Source organism: Cyanistes caeruleus, chromosome 5 (genome assembly GCF_971803275.1).
Source record: "Cyanistes caeruleus chromosome 5, bCyaCae1.hap1.1, whole genome shotgun sequence".
Lineage (NCBI taxonomy): Eukaryota > Metazoa > Chordata > Aves > Passeriformes > Paridae > Cyanistes > Cyanistes caeruleus.
Window position 1 is genome coordinate 28,290,196 of NC_141705.1, and position 18,865 is coordinate 28,309,060.

An 18,865-nucleotide genomic window follows, 5' to 3' on the forward strand; every position below is an offset into this window, starting at 1 on the left:
AAGCATGTCTGTGTGTGTTATCTCTACACAGGAATTCTACCTCTCAAAACAGGCAGAGGATGAACAGCACTAGTGCACTAGGCATAAGAAATGGAGTTATCCACACTGATAATCCTAACATTCCCAGCTGCAAAGTCACTTTGAGCAGAACTATTCCCTTCTTGCCAAATCTTCTGGCTTTGACCCTTTCCTCCCAACAGATATTATTACATGCTTTACTATTCTTAAGACTTCTTGAAAGAATCATTAGGATTTCATGCATGACAGCAGAAGTGTCTGGGTTTTTGATGGGATCCCATCAGCTGCTTTGATGGGATCTCTCTTAGGAAACTTATTGCATGGCAGAGGCAATAGCTCATGAAAGTTCTGGCATCCCCGCTGTGTTTTTTAGTCTTTTGATATCAAAACCCTTGCACTCCACCTCCCTCCTTCTTATTCCTTAACCACTGTTCTGGGATCAAAGACTATTAGAGAGATATTTACCCATTTAAGCATATCTAATTTCCTGTACTTGTCAAGGAAGCTGTGGTCGATAGAGGCAATGGTGATATAGACAGTGCGATCAATGGAGTCCAGAATTCACTATTGGTCAATTTGTCTCAGCAGCAAGTGAAGATGTCCTTCAGGGAAATCCTAGCCACAAGCATTCCAACCTCCATGGACTGTAGATTGCTACTGACAGCAGTGGGGGCAGCTCAGATGCTGACTCTCAGGCATGATAGTTCAAGTGCTTTAATTTGGAGCTGAAACCCACACCTGCTGACTTAATATGTGAGCAGCTTATTCTGCACTTTGCAGAGCAAGGGGAGCACAGCAATGTGTCGACAGAGTAAGAGGTGCTCAGCATCTCTTTGCTCCTGAGCTGAGAAGCCATGCTAGTAACAACACTCCAGCTCCACCAGAGTACAGGAGGAGGGCAGGGAATGGGAGGAGATGTAAAGCAGCAAGGGAAGAAAGGCATGATCCTGGGAAGAGCAGGAGAGGAACAGAAAGCCCAACACGAGGCTCACAGCGACAGTACTGACACACAGTATCTTCAATATCAGCTTGCACTTACAACAGCTGCATTATCACAGTTATCATTTCCTGCCCTTTTCAGTGGGAACACATGAGGCTTTATGCTTATCTAATATATTTTTATAAGATTTGATGCTTTTGGCATCTTAGTTAGCTTTTTTGATATGATATAAAACAATGTTCAGTTACGTTATCTCTGCACTCTTAACACTGGCAAGGTACAAAAAAGCTGTCCTGTATCTGAGGTGTTCTCTACTGATGCCTGCAAACTTCACCAGGATGTTTCTAATCTCAATTTGAAAATAGTCCAGATGGCAACATACACATGCAGTGCTAAAACCAAATAATGATACTATTACTTAAGAACACCATCATTATCTTTAAAATCTAATTTTAACAATAAAATATTTCCAACTTGATTCCATATAAACATACCAAGCCTTTATTTTATAAAAGTTCATGTTAATAATTTTAATTTTAATCAAACTGGTTTATTTATTTGTGTATTTAATGTGTTACATCTCTCTCTTAACTACTTAAATAAAAATAACTTGCTGAAGACAATTTCTCATTGAGGTATTTACTGGGAGTAGGTGACTTGTCATAGTAATTTAAAGATTTTTCTGATAGGTCTTTAAGGGCTACTTACAAGGAAAATCTTGCAAGTACCATGGTATTTATATTTCTAAGACTATGTAACTTCCTGTTCTAATACACAGCAAATTAAAAAAGGGTATATGCAGTCTGACTAAGATAGGGCAGGCAGTGAAAAATGGGCTAAATAAAAAACACCAATTCATTTAGAAGAAAAAATCCAAACAGTGTAATTTGGAGTGTTCCAAGCAACCTAGTGGACCTACATAAAAGAATAATAAAAATTAGGAAAGGGAAAAAATGAATCCATTTAATGCTCCTACATGCTGTACATACTGAGTAGTTTTGACTTGGTCTTTAGAACTCTTAAATCCTCTATTTTATTCTCTGAGACAATGTTGATAAGACCTCGAGAGCATAGGAACAGTGATGGCAAACAAGGATTTTTAGTTCACACTAATTTTCTTCTGAACTATTTGTAGGGCACAGTTTTGCCAAGTTTCCTTTCAAATCTAGGATTTAAATTCAATTGCTTAGTAGTTACAGAAGAGTTCTATGTAAATAAAGCATCAATTAACCTGCTTTGTGGTTGCTGATTCCAAACAAAGCAAATTAAGGAACCTCTTAGATATGTGCCTGCCATCCCTTCCCCTTTGTATCATATACTAGCATAAAATAGAATATAATCTCAAACTAGACTAGGAAAAGATCCTGTCAGAAGTATGGTAACAATTGTGTGCAGTCTGGGAGACAGACTGAGTAAATTGGCCTTCCATGACATTATGCTCATATATAATGGTAAATTAATGTTGGCACTGCTCTTGGCTGTCTGCATTCACACCCAGAAATGTGGAATTCATTTAATTGGATGAATTTCAAGTAATACTGGAAACTTCTGCCAATAACCAAATTGAATCTTCCCAGAATTAGAAAGATAGAGACCATTCCTGAAGAGAAGTGTTGAAAGGTTTGACAGACAATTGCTGACCCAAGCTAAAATGAGTGTATGTTTCAGATTGAAAGGCAGAGCTACTCAATAGCTCAATTATGTAAAATCTTTGTGTATCCCTGTTTTAGGATATGTGCCTAATTAAAGGAGTGTTTCCTTTATGATTTATAATAGCATGACTAACACCCTAGAAACTTTTCTCTCCCAAAAGAATGTTAAATTTAACCATAGCAGTGGCTTTCTGCTCAGAGTTACCTACTTTGTAGCTTTTTAGTTTATGTCAGTCATATTTCAGAATAATCTTATCAGTAAAAAAAAATGTGACACTCTGGAGTGGTAGATTGCTTATATGCTCTGGATTTTATACTATTTTCCACTATACTAGGTGAACTTTTATTAAATGAGTAATAAATTATAGTATTTCTTAATATCATATGCTGATCATATTAATCTCATCAGGTTCAGATGAATTTGTCACACCTAACTTTAAGAATGACACCAGTAGTAATATAACCTTTGTCTTATTATTTTTCTCAGCTAACAACAGATTAGTCCAATATTCTTACTGATTAACCTTGACACTTTCTTTCTCTTTTTAGATTCCTCTTTAATGTCAGATTCTGTTTGTCTGTTTCCCTAGTTGAGTGGCAAGGGAGATAAAATAAGATGAAATTCCAGCAGCCAGAACAACTTAGTAAATATGCTGCTTCAAACAGCTCACCTGGCAGATTCAGTTTTCTCCTCTCTAGATGCAGAAAAGCAATGCATTATTTATAGTAATTTCCATACCACAAGTATACTTACATAAATAAAACAATATAAAAAAGCAGTACAAAAAGACCACGTTCATCAGGTGCTTACACCTCTATTATCACAAAATTAAACTGATTTCTATTATATTTTTTTTTTCCTTGGTAAGAACAGATCAAGCCTCTGTAGAGTAAGTCCAGCCATAATAAATGCTAATGGTGCAAAGAGCTGACATATTAGCAAAGTTAAGAAAAGATTGCTCTAATGCTTCAAGGTCATGTCACATAATACTTGTTTAAAATACAGTGTTACAAAAAATGATTAACCTATTCACTCTAATTACAAACAAGGAAAATTTTAAATGACAGTTCCTGTCCCTAAGAGTTTTCACAATTTAGATATATGCTAACTGAAAGACACTGAATATTGGCATACATATTAAAAAAAAAAAAAAAAAGAAAAAAAAAAAAGAAGAAAGTATTTACCCATGTGTTTGGCACAGCAACAGACAAAATGCAATCTCTGAAATCAGCAATACTGAGTTGGGAATAAACCTGAGTAGGTTGGCATGCTCCATGCACTTCACAGGCAGCATCAAACATCACAGCAAACAGCACAGATTCAAGGTATCTATATCAATGGCAACAGACCTGGTTATTTCCATTTGCACACATTTTTGTTGTGGCTGTTTATCTCCCACTGGAGTCCCATTTCCTGCCAGCTATTATCACCCTTACTCCTTCCCCTAATGTGGCTTTTATTTTTTGTATCTATTTCCTGTGAGATGAGTGTATAGAACAGCCAGATCAGCATGCCCTATTTTTATTCTCCTAGAAAAACCAGTCCTTACAGAACAGTTTTTCTTTTCTTATTACAGAAATATCTGTCCTATGGCCTTCTCAGATTCAATACAATTTTAGAGCTCAGGCCATGTAGGCTGGGAAATTCAGGTCACTTCATCGTGATCTTTATCTTAAGGACAGATGCATGAATTTTTGGAAAGGTTGTTCTCTCTTTCTTTGCTTGGCTAACATTTACCTGCAAAATTTAGAGGTTGGAGAGAAGTGGAAATCCAATATCCATCATCACTTATAAAAAGCTCTGGTGTATATTAGCTATGTATATATGTATAGGTATTTTAATACTGCATGGATATAACCAAACTTTAGGAAGTATCATTAAATGGTAAGGCATTTGAGACAAGCACTAAATTCAGGAAAGCGCATATTATCCAGTATACTGCCAAAGAGGAAGAAAACTTCCTTTGCAAAACAAAACCACCTCTTCTCAGCAAGAAGTTAAAGATAGCTAGATAATGAAAAATAAAACAGCTTAAAGGACAGTATAATTTCTTCTTCAAATGGCAGCCATTAACATAAAGCATGGACTTGCATTCTGTACAGAGGGAAAAATTGTAGTTGTACTGTACTGTTCACCACACAGTGTTAAAAGAGTCTACCAGTTTTCACATGGAGAACACAAACATTTAGCTTTGCAAAATAATGAAAAATTTGTAAAATCAAAGCCAGATCAGCAGCCTTTTGTGCAATTCATAATCACTTTTGTAGAGTGGAATCAAAACTGCTCAGGAAGCAAGTGTCGTGTGGTCAGTGGAAGGAGGCACAAGATGTTTGTTCCCTGTTTTCACTTGTTGAACAAAATAGAGACATGGTAACAGAATTTTCATTAGCCATAAAAATAAGAGGAAGCCTATGGGCCAGGGGAAGCTTGAAGAAGATATTTTCAGGGAACTAATTTAGTTTTTAATCACAGTAATGCCCGTTGAATCAGAGCCAATATTACTATATATGAGGTGATTTAACAGCAAATGACAAGTCACACTGACTCTACCTAAAGAGTTGCTTTTCAAAACCATATTATTTGAATATCTGTAGGTATAAGGAAAACACACCTGACCAATTGCAGGGCCGCCTTAAACCAGTTTTCACTTTCCATTTTATTCCCATGAGTTGCTGCAGTGTCAGAAATGGGTGAGTTCTCTATTGAAGAACAGATGCTTGCATAGGAATGGAAATGGCTCAGACTAGGAAGTGTTAATGTACATCAGATATTTTCTTCTTTAAATCTCTACAGTCATAATGCAGCACTCATAGTTTCTGCTTTGAGAATTTCACTAGGAAGAAAAGATTACAACTAATATTCGTTTGCTCATAAATTCTATACTTTCCCTGCTGTTCAGTGATATTTTCCCTTCAGTATATTTCTACAAGAGAGTGTGAAATGACTAGTGATGCCTTCTGCACATGTCTCTCTTTACTGTCACACAGGAAAGAAGTTTGGCTTTCTTCCTTCTTTTGGCAAAAAGAACTTAATAAACTTTGCTGCTTTTTTTTTTTTTTCCCTTAGTTAGATTGAAGGGTTGCAGTTCTGCCAGAATAACATAAATGTAGCCAAGAATTTTTTATAAATATATATTTTTACGTACCACATTCAGTCTCAAAGATTATACCCTTCAGAATAAGGTTACTCAACTAATTAATTTGGCAAATTTTTTTGCAGTCAGACAATTTAGTAACATTTAGTAACCAGGAAGTATTTATTATTTAGTATTTAGTTTCAGTGGTCCTTGGCCTACCAGCTTCTGCATGCTCCCCTCCTTTCAGTGAGCTGTGGCAGACATGCAGAAATATAAATACTAAAGGACAGGATGCAGTATCACATTCAAGTAAAATCTACCATCTGACAACAGTCTACTGTGAAAGTACCCCTGCTCTCTAATTAATGCCAAGGCCACACAAAAATATGTGCATAGAGACAAAAGGCTGTCACATACTGTGAGCTCTTGTGTTTCTATATAAATACTTCAAAAAATGCAGTTATTTATTGCTGTCTAAATTTGTGAGCCTTCATCCAGACCTACTCACTCCTGCAAAACCAGCTGTAAATTGACAGAGGTCAGGGCAGCAAACCTGGGAACCCAATCTTGGCAGACCATATTCACTTGTTTCAAAGGCCAAAGACTTCTGCCTATTTGTTTCTTTGCATTGGCAGCCAATCTGAGCACTGGTTTATCAGGCAGCACTACCCACCCATGGTCTGACAGCTGAGGAGGAAAAGCTGGAGAAAAGCCAAGGGACTACACAGGTAGATTAATGAGTCTGCAAAGACAGGTCTAGACAATCCCTGTTAAAGATACCACTTTAGGTTGAAGGTGGTAGCAAGGAAACCTCAAGCAACATTTCACAGGTGTTGCCTACTCTGTCATTATCCAGGATTTTATGCAAAAAAAATTCTAACTCTATTCCTGACAGATGCTGAAAAGGATTAAAAAAATATATACCACAGAGGTATGGATCAGCTGTTAGCAATTGTGATAGAATATAAAATATGGAGTAAATAAGAACAATTCTACTGTTGAGTAGTGTTTTAACTGTTTATTTTTGTAAGCCTGGATAAATACACAGCATTTCCCTTTCAAATATTAAACCAGAAAAATACTGAGTTCTGTACAAAAGTTCAAGTTCTTTCAAGTCCCTCTTGACTTTCCTTCAGGAGTTAAGAAACCAACTGCATTCATCAGTTACACATGCAGTGATGAAAGGCAAAAAATTGAAGATAATAACCTATATTGTTTTCAGTTTTTTATCTGTGAACATTCAAAGAATGTAAGAGAAATGTTGAAAATTCTCTGATGAAACTCAGATTTTTCTGCTCTAGTTTATAATCTCTGGAAATTCACCGAACTGAACTGAAGGGCATTTTAGGGCATTAGAGAACACACAGTCTTCCTTCTCAGATATTTTTTCCCATTAGTACTTCAAGTAAAAGATTTACAAATACAATTACATTTTAAAAAAAATTAAACAAAATTATAATTTATGAAAATATAATGTAATTCAAATTAAATAAATGATAATTTTGGTTTGATTTCATCACATTCTATTAAAAATAGCCATTATGGTTAAGATCAACAGCTGTTCTTTACAAAGATTTTCCACAATGTTTGTTGTCTAAAATATGAACTTTCACATTTCGTCTTTTTTCAGAGATGGCCTGTATCACCAACATTTTCGTTTTCAAAGAAATAGAGAGCCTGGAGGCAGCTGAACAAAAAAAAAACCCAAAAAAAAAGATACTTGTAAGTAGCAGCCACATTTGTGCTTTTCTTAAAGAATAGTAAATCTAGGTAGTAATCCCTATTTAACACAAATAATATAACAATACTTTTCTCCCTTATTAGCAATAATAAAAGGTGGGAACAGCCATATAAAAGCATCCCAGTTCTTGTAAGCAACCTGTAGCAGAATACTCCAGCTAGAAAAATTGGGGTTTTATTTTTTCCTTTTTTTAAAATTATGTCCACAATATAGACACTTTTTTTGGTTATCTAACAAATGCCCTAGATAGGTGCAAGTGACCCCATGATAAAATTTGTTTCAATCAGATACAAAGGGCATGAGCATCTGTTTTGATCTGTATAACAGATTTAAACAGATTTAACGAAGACGTGGTTATTATTATATTATCAATGAAACAATATTTTAAGATTTAGCAGTTTAAATTAATTTAAAATTAATTAATTTTAAATTTAAAATTCAAGATATAGGAAATTTTTATTCAATGTAAGAAACAAATTTAGACTGTGATGGATTGACCTTGTCTGAATACCAAGTGCCCATCAGAGCCATTCTTTCACTCCCCTCAGCTGGTTTCAGGAAACAAAATAAAACTAAAGGCTCATTAGTTAAGAAAAGGCAAGAAAAGATAACTCAGCAGTCACTGTCACAGAAAAAAATAGAATCAAATTGGAGAAAAAAATTAAATTAATTACCAATCAAAATCAGAGTAGGATATTAAGAAATAAAACCAAATCTCAAAACACTTTACTCCCACTCCTTCCCTCTTCACAGGCTAAGTTTCACCCTCACATTCTCTACCTCCTCCTGCCCAGAGCTGCAGGGGGATGGAGAATGGGAACTTTGGTCAGTTCACAGATTGTTCCTGATGCTCAGAGGCACAGCTCCCTCACCATGGTGTGCACCACTGGCTGCAGGGGAATCTCTGCTCCTGCCCCTGGGCCACCTCCTCCTGTCCTTCACTGACCCTGGTGTCTGCAGGGCTTTTTCACTCCTATTCTCACCCCTATCTTCTCTGGCTGCTGTTGCACAGGCTTTCTCTTCCCATCTTAATTACATTATCCCAGAGGTGCTACAGTGGTCCTTGCTGGGCTCAGCCTTGGCCACTGTAGGGTCTCTCTGGGAGCCCCCTGGCCTTGGCTCTGTCAAACATGAGGGAAGCTTCTGGGGGCTTCTCACAGAAGCCATTACTTTAGTCCCTCTATTACCAAAACTTTGCCACTTAAATTAAATAGAAAAATTTACCCATTTCAAGTCTGGGCCCTGTAGGAGTAGGAAAACAAATATCCAAGAACAGCTGAAGTGATATCTGTGTCACCTTTAAGCAGTTGATAAAACAGTGAATTAATTGGAACTGCTGAACCAACCCTAACCTTTTTTTTCCCCCCAAAGTTTTAACAACTTCAGTTTGCAAAAGAACAGAGCAAATAAAAAGATATGTCTCTTGTTCTAAATATTTTTTTCATTAATCCAGAGGGACCAGAAGTATTATGGCAGGCTTCTAAAGGGCTAATGTACCTGAAAAGATGAACTGTCATATATTGCTGCTCTAGGTTCACTGCACTGAGCTAAACTATCTGTCTAATTTGAAAAATCCTAGTAAAGCAAGTCTTGCACAGAAAAATCAACATCTGTGTGGACAGCTAACTTTCCCTGAATGTTTTAAAATTTTGCAGTATTGTGTACTTTTCTCCTTCCCCTTTAGTTTCTCTAGGCTGAATATAGAATTCTGTTAACAACACATTTTTTTTATTATTGTTTGTCAGGAATAAATAACTGCTCAACTATGCTGGGATCAGAGACAATCTTAAGACTTTCTCCGAGGATATTTCAACCCAGAAGATCTACGGGGGAAAAAGAACTGGATACAGCTGTGAGGAACAGAGCATGTTTACAAATATATTAACACAACAATCAAAGACTGATCTGAATAGACCCATAAAGAAAGGTTGCAGGGATTTTTGTTAGCCACTGATCTCTAAAAATTCTGCAAGATATGCACTGAAACTGGGCCACATATGTTGTGAATGCACATACTTCCACGTTATATTCTTTGCTTGGGAACTTTGGAGCCATTATTCTTTTGCATACCTGTGAGGCCAAGATCCAGGTTCTATTTCCCAAACCCTGGGGAGTCCAGGCAGTGAGCCTAAAGCATTTACCCTCTTTTGTATTTTAGCTGCAATCTCAGGTCCTCAGCTGTGGATTAGGAGAATGAGGCAACTCGAAGGGGTGTGTGTGTGGGTGTGTGAATGTTACCTTCCTTCTCCTTCATTCTCAGCACCTCAACACCCAGTCTCCTGACTGAGCATGTGAAGTGCCACATCTTACATCCTGTTTGCCACAGCACTTTGAATTGTGCTGCTTAGGCTAGCAGCAGGAAGGTAAGCCCTTCACAGGAGCTGCTCAGATGGCCTCATGCCTCTGAGTTTTCCCCATTTCTGCCTCAAAAGAAACCCACTCTTCCAAATGCTGATTAGACAATGTAGTGCCATTTTCCTCCAGGAAACAAATCACCACCACTGGAATAGCTCTCTAGACAAATACTCACAAATTGGATGACTAATAGTAAAGGATGCTGAACTGTTCTAACTGGATAAGGGAAAATTCACACATAAGGTCTTGCTGAGAAGCATTTCCAGAGTCCCTTGTGTGTCTGAGAAATCGTTCAATAATACTATACATAGAACTTAAAAAAATGCCTACTTTACTGAATAAATTTTTTATCACTACCTAAGAAAACAATGACATTTTCTTTTCCTAATACTTAATACAGAATGATTGAGCGGAAGAGGAACAAAAAAAAATAATTACTCAGTCTAAGCCCTGGTCATAAAATTGTTTGAAACACCACCAGTTATAGAGCCTCCACAACTTCTGTAGACTACACATCAAAAATCTTCCATAATATCCTCATATGTGCTGTATTGGAGCTCTCTGCTCATTTTCTTATCCTGTTGTTGATTCATCCCAAGTACTATTTTCTCTTTAAATGTAACATCCAAATCTGAATACAAAATACTAAATACTGATGCTTTGTCAGTGCTGAACATATGCATAAAAATGGCCCAACCAACAAATCAGGGGCAAAAAAATACTGAAAAGCAGTTTGAGCAATATAGTTTAAAATGTTTAATAAATCATTTAGTTTGAAGCACCTGTGACCTGAACAATCACCATTTACAGACTCTCAGTACAGTTAATTGATTCTGAAGGTAAATGAAGTGACTACCTCATGGATAGGTTTAATATGTAATTAAAGTATTTGATAACCATACAATCTTGTAAGATTCTGTATTATGGAACAATAGTGTTTGATAGTTCAATGTTTGTGTTTCTCCTTTGTGACACATACAGTTTAAGGACTAAGCACTACAGGCTGCATACTAAACTTGGATGTGTCCAAGCAAAAGATTGCGCTGAAATGGAATTATCCCAGATATAGAATGTAATGAATGTAATTGATCATATTGTGTGCTTTGACAAAGGGAAATATACTTGAACTGGAACATCCAATAAAAAATTCCAAGAAGAAAGTGAGTATTTTAATAACTGATTTATCTGCAATAAAGAATATCCTTCATAACTTCAAAAAAAACCTCTGAACAATATGCAAAATACAAAAACCTGCATGTTCTAATAAAATTAAATCAAATGTCAGCGATTCAAAAGTAATTTACAAGATAATAGTAGAGTTAATGTGGGAAAAGAATAACTTGGTGGGTATGCCATTTTTTGACATTCAGATGAAATATGAAGTTAACAATATTTAAGGTCAGGTGTTTAGATGCATTTTCCTTATTCAGGGCAGAAAAGTTACCTGGCAAATGCTGAAAGCAGAAAATTAGGTCATTTGAAGAAATATAGGTAATTTTAAATTAGTGATTTTTTTGCTCTACCTTTCAATTTTTTATTTTTTTTTTTTTTATAATAGAAGTTGAAGAAATATTAGATCCCACTAATAAAGGGGCATAAGCAAGTCTCAGAGCCCATGATTTAGGAATTCTGCAGGTGAAACCCTAAATCCCTTGTATCTGTTTTGAGAAAAGAGGTTCCAATCTCACTCAGGATACTTAGCTAACCTGGCAAGCAGAAATAAGTGAAAAATATTGTGGTGTATTATTCATTTAAGAAGGAATGGTCATATTTATAGGCAGTCATTGAGCAGCTTCCCCTACTACTAAATGAACTGTAAAAGCAGGAAAAGGCAGGTACAAGGCAACAGTTTAAAAGACAGTTTAAAAAACAAGTCTGCTATTGCTGAAGTACTCAAACACTTCTGTATCAGTGCTGCACAAATCTGCATTTAGGGTTTGTGAGCCTCCATATTCCTGCTGCCTAACTTGGAACAGAGGTGGCTAAAAAATATTGATGAGACTTGCCATCAGCCTTCAAATTTTCATTTGCATCCATAACATATTAGAACTGTGATCCTCTAGCATGCAACAGCATGTTTTCTACTCAGAACCTGATATTCTCTGTTTTTAAATTTCATGTACAGTTAGAATAGGAAAAAGAAAAAGCCATCAAATCCCTATCATTGGAAAATAAACCAACTTCATCCACAATTTATTAGTCATAGCCCAAGAATATTTGGTAGCCATGTGTTGTTACTTTTCTTCCCTAAAATTAAACTGCTTAGAATATTGTGGATTAAAACATCAGGTGAGAAATAATGAAGAAACTATCAAATAGCAGACAAAACCCCCATGACTTTCACCTCTATTTAGTCAGCATAGATCTCGGTGTATACTAAACAGCTTTTCATTTTAAAACATCATGCACCATATGACTTGCTGCAGTTGAAAATCTGATTAGTTGTGCACATTTACATTGCATGTCTCTGTATTATCTATGTCCAGAGATTTAGGAAATGGGAGTTACATCAGCTTCTTAATTTAACTATTTATTTTTCTGAATATGACATTAGAGACAAAGTAATGGCATGGATGTAATTAGAAGCTAATAGAAAGTGCATTTGCTTCAAATATTTTGAGATTTATTATTAATATGAACAAGTGTGCACAATTCTATAATCACTTTTTCTTGTCATCATAAAACAGAGAAATAACAAATATCATTCAAAAATGCATCAGAATAGGGCAAAACAAGTAAAATAAATATTTGTATCATTTTTACTGCTTGAAAAAAAATATTTTTCCTTTTAACTAGATCATCTTAGTTGGCTCCCATAATCTTGCCATGAGGAGAACAATAACATACCTGTTTTCCACCAGCACTGTGATCCTTTCCTTCATCTGCAACTGGCATTGAAGGGCAAAGCTAAAATACACAGCCTTCAGTATCACTTTCAAAGTTATTTGTACCACTCTTGAAATATAAAATGTACAGAACTTAATAAGATACCTCAGCAAAACAATTACCATTTTATCAGGTTAACAGAGAGCAGAAGTAATTTGAATCTTACTTGTGATATGCAAGAGAATAAACTCAGAAAAATATCGTTGAAACTAGAGAGTAGCATACTCAGAGATCTCATGCACTAAGCAGGCACAGCATTTATTATTTAAACTCAAGATCTACAGCCAGGTCTTTTTCACCAGCAGTTTGGGCATCAAGCCCACCAGATCCGTGGCTGCTGGCTGGGCTGCCTGGCCTCCTGGGTATCCCAGGAGAAGTTGCCCCCAACGGAGCCAGCAAAGACAGTCCATCAGGCACCCCTGGCAATTGGGTCTGGGATCCCAGCAGTTGGGAAGCTGCCCCAGCCTTCCCACAGCTGAGGGAAGCAGCCAGTAGAGAGGCTGAGGCAGAGGGGAACCTGCAGTGGGCAGCAGCAGAGCTCAGAAGAGCTCTGAAGGAAGCATTCTGACCTCATCAGATCCACTTTGCAAAACTCATCATGTGGCTGCACAGGGAGCAGCAATCCCAGTAACCAGTACTTCCTAGCAGCTGAGAAGCCAGGCAATCCAGAAGCACTCATTCAGTCTGATGATGCTACCAGTGTCTGCTTTAGAAGGGAGAGGGGTAGCAACTCACATCACTGTTACGAGAAGAAAATGAATCCATTCGCAAATTGGCGAGGTCAGAAAGGAAGCCTTTGATTTACAAATATTATTGGAGTTCTGCACAGCTAAAAGTAATCATAAAATTTGGATAGACCAAGGCAAGGGATATGAGACTAGAAGATCAAAAGATTAAAACCTTAGGTAAGTCACAAAGTTCTACAAGAAAACATGTTGAGATGAAGAACAAGGGATGGGACGACCTTGCTTTGAGATGATTTATTGCTCAAGTAGCCAGATAAGATATCAGTCTCGAGGTGTGAGATTTAGAGGAGTAACATGTCAGCCATGAAGCTTGAGGAAGTCACGAGTTTCTTCTTTGCACAGCAATATATAACATTTTAGCCCAATAGGCAGTTGATATAAAGCTTGTTTTCACTTATTAACCCATCACCTTTGCTTAATTTTGCTGCACTCTGTCTCTCTCTTAGCCAATAAGCTGACAGGTCACGTACTCATACACACCTCTGTTATAGTTTCTAGATCTCTAACCTACTCTGTAACTCACATTATTACAGTTCAAATTTCAAACTATTTTATCTAATATAATTTCTTACTTACTCTAGGCATATTCTTACTTATAATTATAGGGATAGAAGTTTACAATTTCTCTACCCAATGTCTGTGTACCTTCATCACTACATCAATCTAAGCTCTTTCTAAGCCTGCAGATTGAACCTTTCAGCATCTGTAGAAGTTTGTTTTTCGCTCTCCAACAAAAACACCCTGCCAGCAAACTGCCCTGAGGGAGATTTAACAAGTCTGCATCCACATCCATCTGCATGTGCCTAAACTCTGATCCCTAAAATTTCAGTGCAATATGAGGTACTGTGACCAGCTCAGTGAAGGTCCAGTGACCCATTTGCACTGGTCAGTACAGAGCGATAGTCTCTCCATAAGTGGGACATCCTCGACATCAGAATTGGGGTGCCATATCCCTTTTTCTCCATCCCAATCTCTATATGGATTTTTTCTTGTGTCCTAAGCTAACTTTTGAAACACTGGACTCTGGAGAAAAGGGCTTCAGTGCTCCTCAGCATGCTTAGACAAAATACTTGGCATTTTGAAGGCCCACTCCAACAGCAAGACAAATAGCTGGGGACAGCAAACAGTGTGTGAAGATCAACTGTCCTGTAAATGATTTCCAAGAAACTCCTCACAGTGAACCAGCAGCTTAATGCCTCTCTATGAGCACAGATCTGCGATGTCAATCTGTGACATGCAGCCATTGCTTCAGAATCCTAAAAAAAAATCCCAAAAAACAAAAAAACCCACATTTTCCTGGAGTTCCATGGCAAACTCCCTCCAGCTACTCAGCAGGTATTCCCTGAGATGTAAGCTGGTCTGACAGCAGAGAATTGGTTGGTTGAACAGTGTGAAGTGAATGCTCATGCTCTCAGCAGGGAAAATGTTTTTGTGGATACTACTACATGCAATGGATTGTAGAAAACTCTGCCTTGGTTTGATAAGATGAATGGGGTGTTTTCGAATATCCTGCATAAAGCCAGTGCAGGCAGCACACCACTAATGGAAATTTTAAAAGTCACTATTATGCAGCAAGCCATCATCAATTCATAACTTCCACAAAGAGGTGCTACTGCTCTGGGGATCTGCACTGCTGTTTTGCCATACTTGCCTTAGATGCAAATACAAGTAGCTCATGCTGCTTCCTATTTAGAAGTGAATCGAGTATTTCTAGGCAGAAGAATGGTTCTTTCTGTGGTGGGTGCTTCAGTCAATAATTTCTTGTTTATTATTTCAGATAGTCAAAACACAGTTTTTCTGACTTCCAACAAAATGCTAAGCCATTCTGGTTTAGGATCTCAAATCATAAGCCCAAGCTTCCGCATCAATTAATGTTGGGCAGAGACTTTTTACAAGAGCATGTACTGACAGGACAAGGGGGAATGGATTCAAACTGAAAGGTGGTAGTTTTAATTTAAAATTATTTATTGTGAGGGCTCTGAGGCACTGGCACAGGTTTCCCATAAAAGTTGTGGATGCCCATCTCTGGAAGTGTTTAAGAGCAGGCTGGATGGGGCTGTGAAAAATCTGGTTCTGTGAAAGGTGTCCCTGTGTGTGTTTATAATACTAAAAGAGGCTTCTCTAAATGCATAAACATATCACCAATGTCTTTCAGATACACTTCTGCAGACAATTGTCTCTGTGAGACCCCACAAATCATCCTCCTTTGGTGTATGTAACAGAAAATTTTTCAAAACCAGTATTTTTGAAATTCTTCCTTTTATGCCATCCATTTAAGAGTGGCATTCCCCTGTGTACTGATACTTTGACTGGGTAGGTCTTTACAACCTTGGCTTTTTTATGATTTACTACAACCAGGATCTTTACTCTCAATTATCACCAGTCCTTGCTTTTAAAAAACATCCTCTGTTACCTGGCTTGGAGTTAAACCTGCTGAGAGATCTGGGGTTAGAGTCTGCTCTATTTTTGTTCTGGTAAGCCTGCAGCAACCCTTTCTTTCTGCTTCACACAGGTACTAGTCTTACCAATATCAGATCTTTCCTGATCTTTTAAAGTATGTGATGCACTTCTTCAGAGACTTCTCCATTCTTCACATGTAGGAGACTATTTCAAAGAAAGCTAGAACTTTTTCCCTGAATAATACCACAGCTTGAGATATTACTTTATCTTGATAGAGCCTTACTTGTAGAGGTGAAAACAGAATTTTAAACCAAATTGATTTCCAATTCTAGTGATCCCTGAGCACCCTCATATAGAAACATGACCAAAGTATTCACAGGCACTTCAAGGATGGTTATATGTGGTGTTGATATTAAAGATATTATCACATGCATAAAAACTCTTCAAGACTATGTTGTTTAAAAAGCTAAAGTGCAGAAGTGTAGAATATAAAAACCCTCTAAGTACTGCTTGCTGTGGATTTTTGTTTTGTGTGTAGAATGCCAAGAATCTCAAAGATCTCTATCTAGAAAAATGACTGTAACAGATGCCAAAGGCTGTAATTGCCTTTCTGCACCGTCCCTTAAAAAATATCCAAACTATTATAATGACCTACTTGGCGTATCCTGTCAGTTCACCTGGTAACTTTCTGACTTCATCACTTCCAGAAGAGCTGAATGCAGCCCTCTTCATATTTCAATCAATCTGGCCTCATCACAACTCCTTTTCTGAACATTCTAATTTATTTAGGTTTCCTTCAAAAGTTTAATCAGTGTATAAACACTTCACAAATTTCCTAGAACCAGAAGTTTTCCATCTTTGTTGATACTTCAGTATATCTACCAATTGCTTTGGCCAGCAGGCATTCTCTCTCTCTCATTGTCCATGCAGTATGAAAGGCAAACGTAGGATAATATAGACTGATTGTTTTATTCCAAGTGTCCCAGTTCACAGAAAATGGGTGTTGTGAATACACCAATCTCCCTTGTCATTTTCAAGAGACACTTTTTCCCCTCTGTGTTACAGGGGGTTGGCAGTTTAGCTAAAAAGCCTCTGTAAATTGAAGTTTGCTGGCTGCCACAGAAAAGCTTTTAATTTCCTCTATGTCCACCCTTACAACTTGGGATAGCTCAAGCAAAGAGGAAGATTTTACCCTATGAACTAATAATTTAAGGTAAATTTCAAACCCCTTTATTATTAATACAATATTAAAGACAGACATAAGGCTTTAAACATAAATTAAAATATAATCTTCTCTTTGGAAGCATACATTCAAACAGAACATTAATTTTTATAAATATAATAGACCAAATATAAAGGCTGAGTACAAAGACTAGAGGTAAACATATAAAATGGACTATGAGTAAAAAATAACTTAGCAATGATGGCTCTACACAAGTATGCCTGTAGCCTCACCTGTTATCTCAAGGAAATCATGCTGGTGACAGCATCTCCCTCTGAGAATTGGTTTATCTTCATGCTGTGACAGATCTGAGCCACTCTGAATTGAGTTATAAATACCTCGTGTTGTTTACCGCCTGAATACATTGAGATACCTCCACTGTCTGTGAAACAGGTGGGATGTAAAAATCAATAATTAAAGAAATAGTAAAGGACAAATTCAGAACCATTGGCTGAGAGGATTATGGCTCTGCCTCTTTATTATACATTTCTCTAAACCAGAAACTAGAACAATTGCAATTCTACAAAACAGGTTTGAAAAAACTCTAGTTCAAGGGAAAGTTGTGTGAGAAGCATGAGTGTGGAGTGTGGTTTGCAGAGGCAACAATACATATACTAACAGGGACAAAAAGTATTTTTTACATAGGGTATAGAAGATTTATCTTCTTTGCCATAGTACTGCCTTGATTCTTTCCTTCTACTGTTGTGTAAATAAAGGTATTTGCAGAATAAAATAAATATGTCCGCAAGGGAGAGAGGTGGAATAATTTGCCTTCAACGCTTATTCTGTGCAAATGATTTTAAACTTCTCCCTTATGGGGACATGCCTAAAAGCAGAAGAACAAATTTGTCTCTGAACATATGACAGAACAGCTCTGCCTTCTGAAGCTTTCTCTCAGACCTCAGGAGTCAATTTCAGTGCTACCCAAATCATTCAGTAATGTAGAGCCAGGCAACCTCTACCTATGTTTAATTCATATAATGCAAAGTAATACCTTTAAGGCCAAAAAAGGGGAAATGTGTAGTGAATCTGAACAGGATATGGAGATTAGCTTTTATACTCATAACAGTGAATATCCTTGGCTGTAAAAATCAGAGAGGAGCCAAATACAGCCAAAAGCTGTAGTGCTGTTGTATCAAGAATCCATGTACATACACATCTCCTGTGGTGAGACCTAAAAATACCATAGAACTTGGAGAAAGGTCTTAACAATCCTGTGTGAAAACTCAGAATCTTCTATCACCGTTTTTGTTAGTGAGAGAACATCAAGTTTCCAAAATGAAAATGATAGAGGGACCTTTAGAGAAGAAAAACAGGTATAAATGTAGGATTGGTGGGGGAAAAAGAAAAGTCTCAATGAACTTACATTGTTTGGACAAAAAAGGTGAAACAATTGCTAAGCACAGTGTGGCATATTTATTGAGAATTAAAATTTATTGAATGATGATTATTACTAATAGTGAAGATTTAAATACAATTTATTGCACTTAAATTCAGAATGCAAATAAGGCACGCTGAATGGAAACATTCATTAAGAACTTGTGAAATTTGCTAGGTATGGTAATAGCCATATGAAGACTGTAATGAGCGTGGTTTTATCCCCAAAAGATTATAGCCTACTGGAGCAAGAAACAACTTGGGCAAAATCTAGTCAGACACCCTTCAGCTATTTCTTCTGCCTATGTACATGGCAAATGCTAAATTGAAATTTCAATTGAAAAACCTAAAGGTCACTTTTATCTCTTTATAACATTTGGTACTAAGTGTCTTGTGCTAAGCTTCAGAGGAGAACATAAAAAAATCAAAAATACTTCTTAAAGGACTGTGG

The 18,865-nt window shown here is 36.9% G+C and overlaps 2 long non-coding RNA genes across 2 annotated transcripts in view; one reads left to right on the plus strand and one right to left on the minus strand.

The window, feature by feature from the left end:
- LOC147653003 (uncharacterized) overlaps positions 1 to 18,865 on the minus strand; it is a 35,741-nt gene that overhangs the window by 10,529 nt on the left and 6,347 nt on the right. The window lies entirely within an intron of this gene.
- On the plus strand, positions 7,318 to 10,245 carry LOC147653004 (uncharacterized). Its single transcript, XR_015286653.1, has 2 exons — positions 7,318 to 7,409; positions 9,174 to 10,245. It is a non-coding gene; the product is annotated as an uncharacterized LOC147653004 (long non-coding RNA).